Source organism: Arachis hypogaea, chromosome 4 (genome assembly GCF_003086295.3).
Source record: "Arachis hypogaea cultivar Tifrunner chromosome 4, arahy.Tifrunner.gnm2.J5K5, whole genome shotgun sequence".
NCBI classification, from domain to species: domain Eukaryota; kingdom Viridiplantae; phylum Streptophyta; class Magnoliopsida; order Fabales; family Fabaceae; genus Arachis; species Arachis hypogaea.
The window spans coordinates 38635749-38642058 of record NC_092039.1 but is presented as its reverse complement, the minus strand read 5'-3'; the positions used below and the strand labels follow the sequence as shown (position 1 = coordinate 38642058).

The 6310-nt window shown below is 40.1% G+C and overlaps 1 non-coding gene across 1 annotated transcript; it reads right to left on the bottom strand.

Annotated features, from left to right (window-relative positions):
- Positions 1 to 4061: 4061 nt before the first annotated feature.
- On the bottom strand, positions 4062 to 4169 carry LOC112798434 (small nucleolar RNA R71). Its single transcript, XR_003200045.1, has one exon. It is a non-coding gene; the product is annotated as a small nucleolar RNA R71 (small nucleolar RNA).
- Between the last annotated feature and the right edge of the window lie 2141 nt (positions 4170 to 6310).

Genomic DNA, 6310 nt, shown 5'->3' with positions numbered 1-6310 from the left:
AATAGAAGTAATAAGTAATGCGAATTACGGAATTTGGGAACGTTAGAAGTTAAGTTTTAGAGGTTAGCTCCGTTTTAACGTATAATCCTTATTCGTGCTAGTGAGGTTTGAAGTCATCTCTTCCTTGATTGCTTGCAGTGGAATCTTTTGTTTCAAATCTTCATCTTGGGATATGTTTTGAATATCTTCTAACCATACCTTGTCATTCATATATATCTGATGAGCGGATAATTTGTACGCTTTTTGGCATTGTTTTTAGTATGTTTGAGTTAGTTTTTAGTATATTTTTATTAGTTTTTAGTTAAAAATCACTTTTCTGGACTTTACTATGAGTTTGTGTGTTTTTCTGTGATTTCAGGTATTTTCTGGCTGAAATTGAGGGACTTGAGCAAAAATCTGATTCAGAGACTAAAAAGGACTGCAGATGCTGTTGGATTCTGACCTCCCTGCACTTGAAGTGGATTTTCTGGAGCTAAAGAAGCCCAATTGGCACGCTCTCAACGGCGTTGGAAAGTAGACATCCTGGGCTTTCCAGCAATATATGATAGTTCATACTTTGCCCATGATTTGATGGCCCAAATCGGCGTTCAAAGTCACCCTCAGAATTCCCAACGTTAAACGCCGGAACTGGCACAAGGATGGGAGTTAAACGCCCAAACTGGCATAAAAGTTGGCGTTTAACTCCAAGAAGAGTCTCTACACGAAAATGCTTCAATGCTCAGCCCAAGCACACACCAAGTGGGCCCGGAAGTGGATTTTTATGTCATTTACTCATCTCTGTAAACCCTAGGCTACTAGTTCTCTATAAGTAGGATCTTTTACTATTGTATTTTCATCTTTGGATTAATTTAGAGCTTTTGATCATGTTTTTATGATTGAACCCTCTTTGGGAGGCTGGCCATTCGGCCATGCCTAGACCTTGTTCTTATGTATTTTCAACGGTGGAGTTTCTACACACCATAGATTAAGGTGTGGAGCTCTGCTGTACCTCGAGTATTAATGCAATTACTATTGTTCTTCTATTCAATTCCGCTTGTTCTTGTTCTAAGATATCACTTGTTCTTCAACTTGATGAATGTGATGATCCGTGACACTCATCAGCATTCTCACCTATGAACGTGTGCCTGACAACCACCTCCGTTCTACCTTAGATTGGGTGAATATCTCTTGGATTCCTGATACACGATGCATGGTTGATCACCTGACAACCGAGCGCTCGCCTGACAACCGAGCCAGCCATTCTGTGAGATCAGAGTCTTCGTGGTATAGGCTAGAACTGATGGCGGCATTCAAGAGAATCCGGAAGGTCTAACCTTGTCTGTGGTATTCTGAGTAGGATTCAATGATTGAATGACTGTGACGTGCTTCAAACTCCTGAGGGCGGGGTGTTAGTGACAGACGCAAAAGAATCACTGGATTCTATTCCGGCCTGATTGAGAACCGACAGATGGATAGCCGTGCCGTGACAGGGTGCGTTGAACATTTCCACTGAGAGGATGGGAGGTAGCCACTGACAACGGTGAAACCCTTGCATACAGCTTGCCATGGAAAGGAGTAAGAAGGATTGGATGAAGACAGTAGGAAAGCAGAGAGACGGAAGGGACAAGCATCTTCATACGCTTATCTGAAATTCCTACCAATGAATTACATAAGTATCTCTATCTTTATCTTTATGTTTTATTCGTATATCACCCATATCCATTTGAGTTTTCCTGACTAAGATTTACAAGGTGACCATAGCTTGCTTCATACCAACAATCTCTGTGGGATCGACCCTTACTCGCGTAAGGTTTATTACTTGGACGACCCAGTACACTTGCTGGTTAGTTGTGCGAAGTTGTAGTGATCACAATTTCGCATACCAAGTTTTTGGCGCCGTTGCCGGGGATTGTTCGAGTATGGACAACTGACGGTTCATCTTGTTGCTTAGATTAGGTATTTTTTTTTCTTCAGAGTTCTTAAGAATGAATTCTAGAGTTTCATGATGATCTGTTGAAATCTGGCTGGCTATGAAGCCATGTCTAATTTCATTGGACCGAGGTTTCAACTTATCATCACAAGAGCTTGTTGATTTCTATCAATCTTGCTATTGGAGCAGTGATCTGCTAAGGCTTGGCTGGCCTTTGGCCATGTCTAGCGTTTTGGACCGAAGCTTTCTTTGAAAGCTTGGCTGGCTGTGAAGCCATGTCTAATTCCTGGACCGGAGTCTTAGACTAAACATTGCATGATTCCTGGAATTCTCATTAAGAAATTTGATACCTTTATTTTCTTTTTTCACTTAATTTTCGAAAAAGCACAAAAAATTTTACAAAATCAAAAAAAAAAACCAAAAATATTGTATGTTTCTTGTTTGAGTCTAGTGTCTCATTTTAAGTTTGGTGTCAATTGCATGCATTCATTCATGTGTCTTAAGGATCTTCAAGTTGTTTTTGATGATTTCTTACTCTGATCTTTGAATTCTCTTGACTTGAGTGTTTATGTGTCTCATAGGCATTTTCATTAGTGTCAGTAGTATACAAACTGCTAAGTTTGGTGTCTTGCATGCATTGTTATTTGAGTTTAGTTGCATTTTGATTATTCCTCACTAGTAAAAATCCAAAAATATTTTTAATTTGTGTCTTTTCAAGTCAATAATACAGAGAATTGAAGATTCAGAACATACTGCAGAGGAATTGCACAGAAAAAGCTGGGCGTTCAAAACGCCCAGTGAAGAAGGACAGACTGGCGTTTAAACGCCAGCCAGGGTGCCTGGTTGGGCGTTTAACGCCCAAAAGGGTAGAGTTTTGGGCGTTAAACGCCAGAATGTGCACCATTCTGGGCGTTTAACGCCAGGATGGCACAAGAGGGAAGATTTTGTTTTCAATGCAAATTTTTTTCAAGTTTTCAAAATTTTTCAAAATCAAATCTTTTTCAAATCAAATCTTTTCAATCAAATCTTTTTCAAATTCAATTTCTTTCCATTTTCAAAAATACTTGCTATCAATTGATGATTTGATTCAACATTTCAAGTATGTTGCCTTTTCTGTTGAGAAAGGTTTAATGTTTGAATCATATCTTTTCTTGATAGCCAAGTCATTAATTTTCAAAATCAAATCTTTTTAAAATGTTTTTTTTCAAATCATATCTTCTCAATCACATATTTTTAAAACTAATCATATCTTCTTAACCACATCTTTTTCAAAATAGCTTTCAATCAAATCTTTTTTGATTTCTAATTTCAAAATCTTTTTCGAAAATCACTTCACTTCTTTCTCAATCATGGTTTTTGAAAATCAATTAATGTTTTTCAAAATGTTTTCAAAACCTTTTACTTAATTTTCGAAAATTGCTTCCCCTCTTCTCACATCTTTCTATTTATGGACTAACACTATTCCTTAATGCAAAATTCGAACTCCATCTTCTTTGATAAGTTCGAATTTTCTACTTCTGCCTTCTATTCTTCTTTTCTTCTGACACCTCAAGGAATCTCTATACTGTGACATAGAGGATTCCACATTTTCTTGTTCTCTTCTCCTTCTTATGAGCAGGAGCAAGGACAAAAGCATTCTTGTTGAGGCTGATCCTGAACCTGAAAGAACCTTGAAGCGAAAGCTAAGAGAAGCCAAGGCACAACTCTCTATAGAGGACCTAACAGAAATCTTCAAAGAAGAAGAACACATGGCAGCCGAAAACAACAACAATGCCAATAATGCAAGGAAGGTGCTGGGTGACTTTAATGCACCTACTCCCAACTTCTATAGGAGAAGCATCTCTATCCCTGCCATTGGAGCAAACAACTTTGAGCTTAAGCCTCAATTAGTTTCTCTAATGCAACAGAATTGCAAGTTCCATGGACTTCCATTGGAAGATCCTCATCAGTTTTTAGCTGATTCTTGCAAATCTGTGACACTGTCAAGACTAATGGGGTTGACCCTGAGGTCTACAGACTTATGCTATTCCCTTTTGCTGTAAGAGACAGAGCTAGAACATGGTTGGACTCACAACCTAAAGAAAGCCTGAACTCCTGGGAAAAGCTAGTCAATGCCTTCTTGGCAAAGTTCTTTCCACCTCAAAAATTGAGTAAGCTTAGAGTGGAAGTCCAAACCTTCAGACAGAAGGAAGGAGAATCCCTCTATGAAGCTTGGGAAAGATACAAATAATTGATCAGAAAGTGTCCCTCTGATATGCTTTCTGAATGGAGCATCATAGGTATTTTCTATGATGGTCTCTCTGAACTATCCAAGATGTCTTTGGATAGCTCTGCTGGAGGATCTCTTCATCTGAAGAAGACGCCTACAGAAGCTCAAGAACTAATTGAAATGGTTGCAAATAACCAATTCATGTACACTTCTGAAAGGAATCCTGTGAACAATGGGACTAGTCAGAAGAAAGGAGTTCTTGAGATTGACACTCTGAATGCCATATTGGCTCAGAACAAAATATTGACTCAACAAGTCAATATGATTTCTCAAAGTCTATCTGGAATGCAAAATGCACCAGGTAGTACTAAGGAAGCTTCATCTGAAGAAGAAGCTTATGATCCTGAGAACCCTTCAATGGAAGAGGTGAATTACATGGGAGAACCCTATGGAAACACTTATAATCCTTCATGGAGAAATCATCCAAATCTCTCATGGAAGGATCAACAGAGACCTCAACAAGGTTTCAACAATAGTAATGGTGGAAGAAACAGGTTTAGCAATGCCAAGCCTTTTCCATCATCTTCTCAGCAACAAACAGAGAGTTCTAAGCAGAATACCTCTGACTTAGCAACCATGGTCTCTGATCTAATCAAAACCACTCAAAGTTTCATGACTGAAACAAGGTCCTCCATTAGAAATTTGGAAGCACAAGTGGGTCAGCTGAGCAAGAAAATTACTGAACTCCCTCCTAGTACTCTTCCAAGCAATACAGAAGAAAATCCAAAAGGAGAGTGCAAGGCCATCAACATGGCCGAATTTGGAGAGGAAAGAGAGGCAGAGAATGCCACTGAGGAAGACCTCAATGGACGTCCACTGGCCTCCAATGAGTTCCTCAATGAGGAACCATGGGAATCTGAGGATCAAAATGAGACCATAGAAATTCCATTGGACTTACTTCTGCCATTCATGAGCTCTGATGAGTATTCTTCCTCTGAAGAGGATGAGTATGTCACTGAAGAGCAAGTTGCTAAATACCTTGGAGCAATCATGAAGCTAAATGACAAGTTATTCGGAAATGAGACTTGGGAAGATGAACCCCCTTTGTTCACCAAAGAACTGGATGACTTGTCTAGGCAGAAACTGCCTCAAAAGAGACAGGATCCTGGGAAGTTTTCAATACCTTGTACCATAGGCACCATGACCTTCAAGAAGGCCTTGTGTGACTTAGGGCCAAGTGTAAACCTCATGCCTCTCTCTGTAATAGAGAAGTTAGGGATCTTTGAGGTGCAAGCTGCAAAAATCTCACTAGAGATGGCAGACAACTCACGAAAACAAGCGTATGGACTTGTAGAGGATGTTCTGGTAAAAGTTGAAGACCATTACATCCCTGCTGACTTCATAGTCCTAGAGACTGGGAAGTGCATGGATGAAACCATCATCCTTGGCAGACCCTTCCTAGCCACAGCAAAGGCTGTGATTGATGTTGATAAAGGAGAATTGATCATTCAAGTGAATGAAGAATCCTTGGTGTTTAAGGCTCAAGGATATCCCTCTGTCACCATAGAGAGGAAGCATGAAGAGCTTCTCTCAAAACAGAGCCAAACAGAGCCCCCACAGTCAAACTCTAAGTTTGGTGTTGGGAGGCCACAACCAACTTCTAAGTTTGGTGTTGAACCCCCACATTCAAACTCTAAGTTTGGTGTTGGGAGGTTCCAACATTGCTCTGAGTATCTGTGAGGCTCCATGAGAGCCCACTGTCAAGCTACTGACATTAAAGAAGCGCTTGTTGGGAGGCAACCCAATGTTATATTTTATCCATTCTCTTTTGTTATTTTATGTTTTCTGTAGGTTGATGATCATGAGAAGTCACAAAAACAATTGAAAAAGCAAAAACAGAAGGAAAAACAGAAAGAAAAACAGCACACCCTGGAGGAAGAACCTTCTGGCGTTTAAACGCCAGTAAGGCTAGCAGATGGGCGTTTAACGCCCAGTCTGGCACCATTCTGGGCGTTTAACGCCAGAAAGGGGCACCAGACTGGCGTTAAATGCCAGAAAAGGGCAAGCTCTTGGCGTTAAACGCCAGAAATGGGCACCAGCCCGGCGTTTAACGCCAGAATTGGCTCAAAACGCATTTTTGCATGATATTTGGTGCAGGGATGACTTTTTCTTGACACCTCAGGATCTGTGGA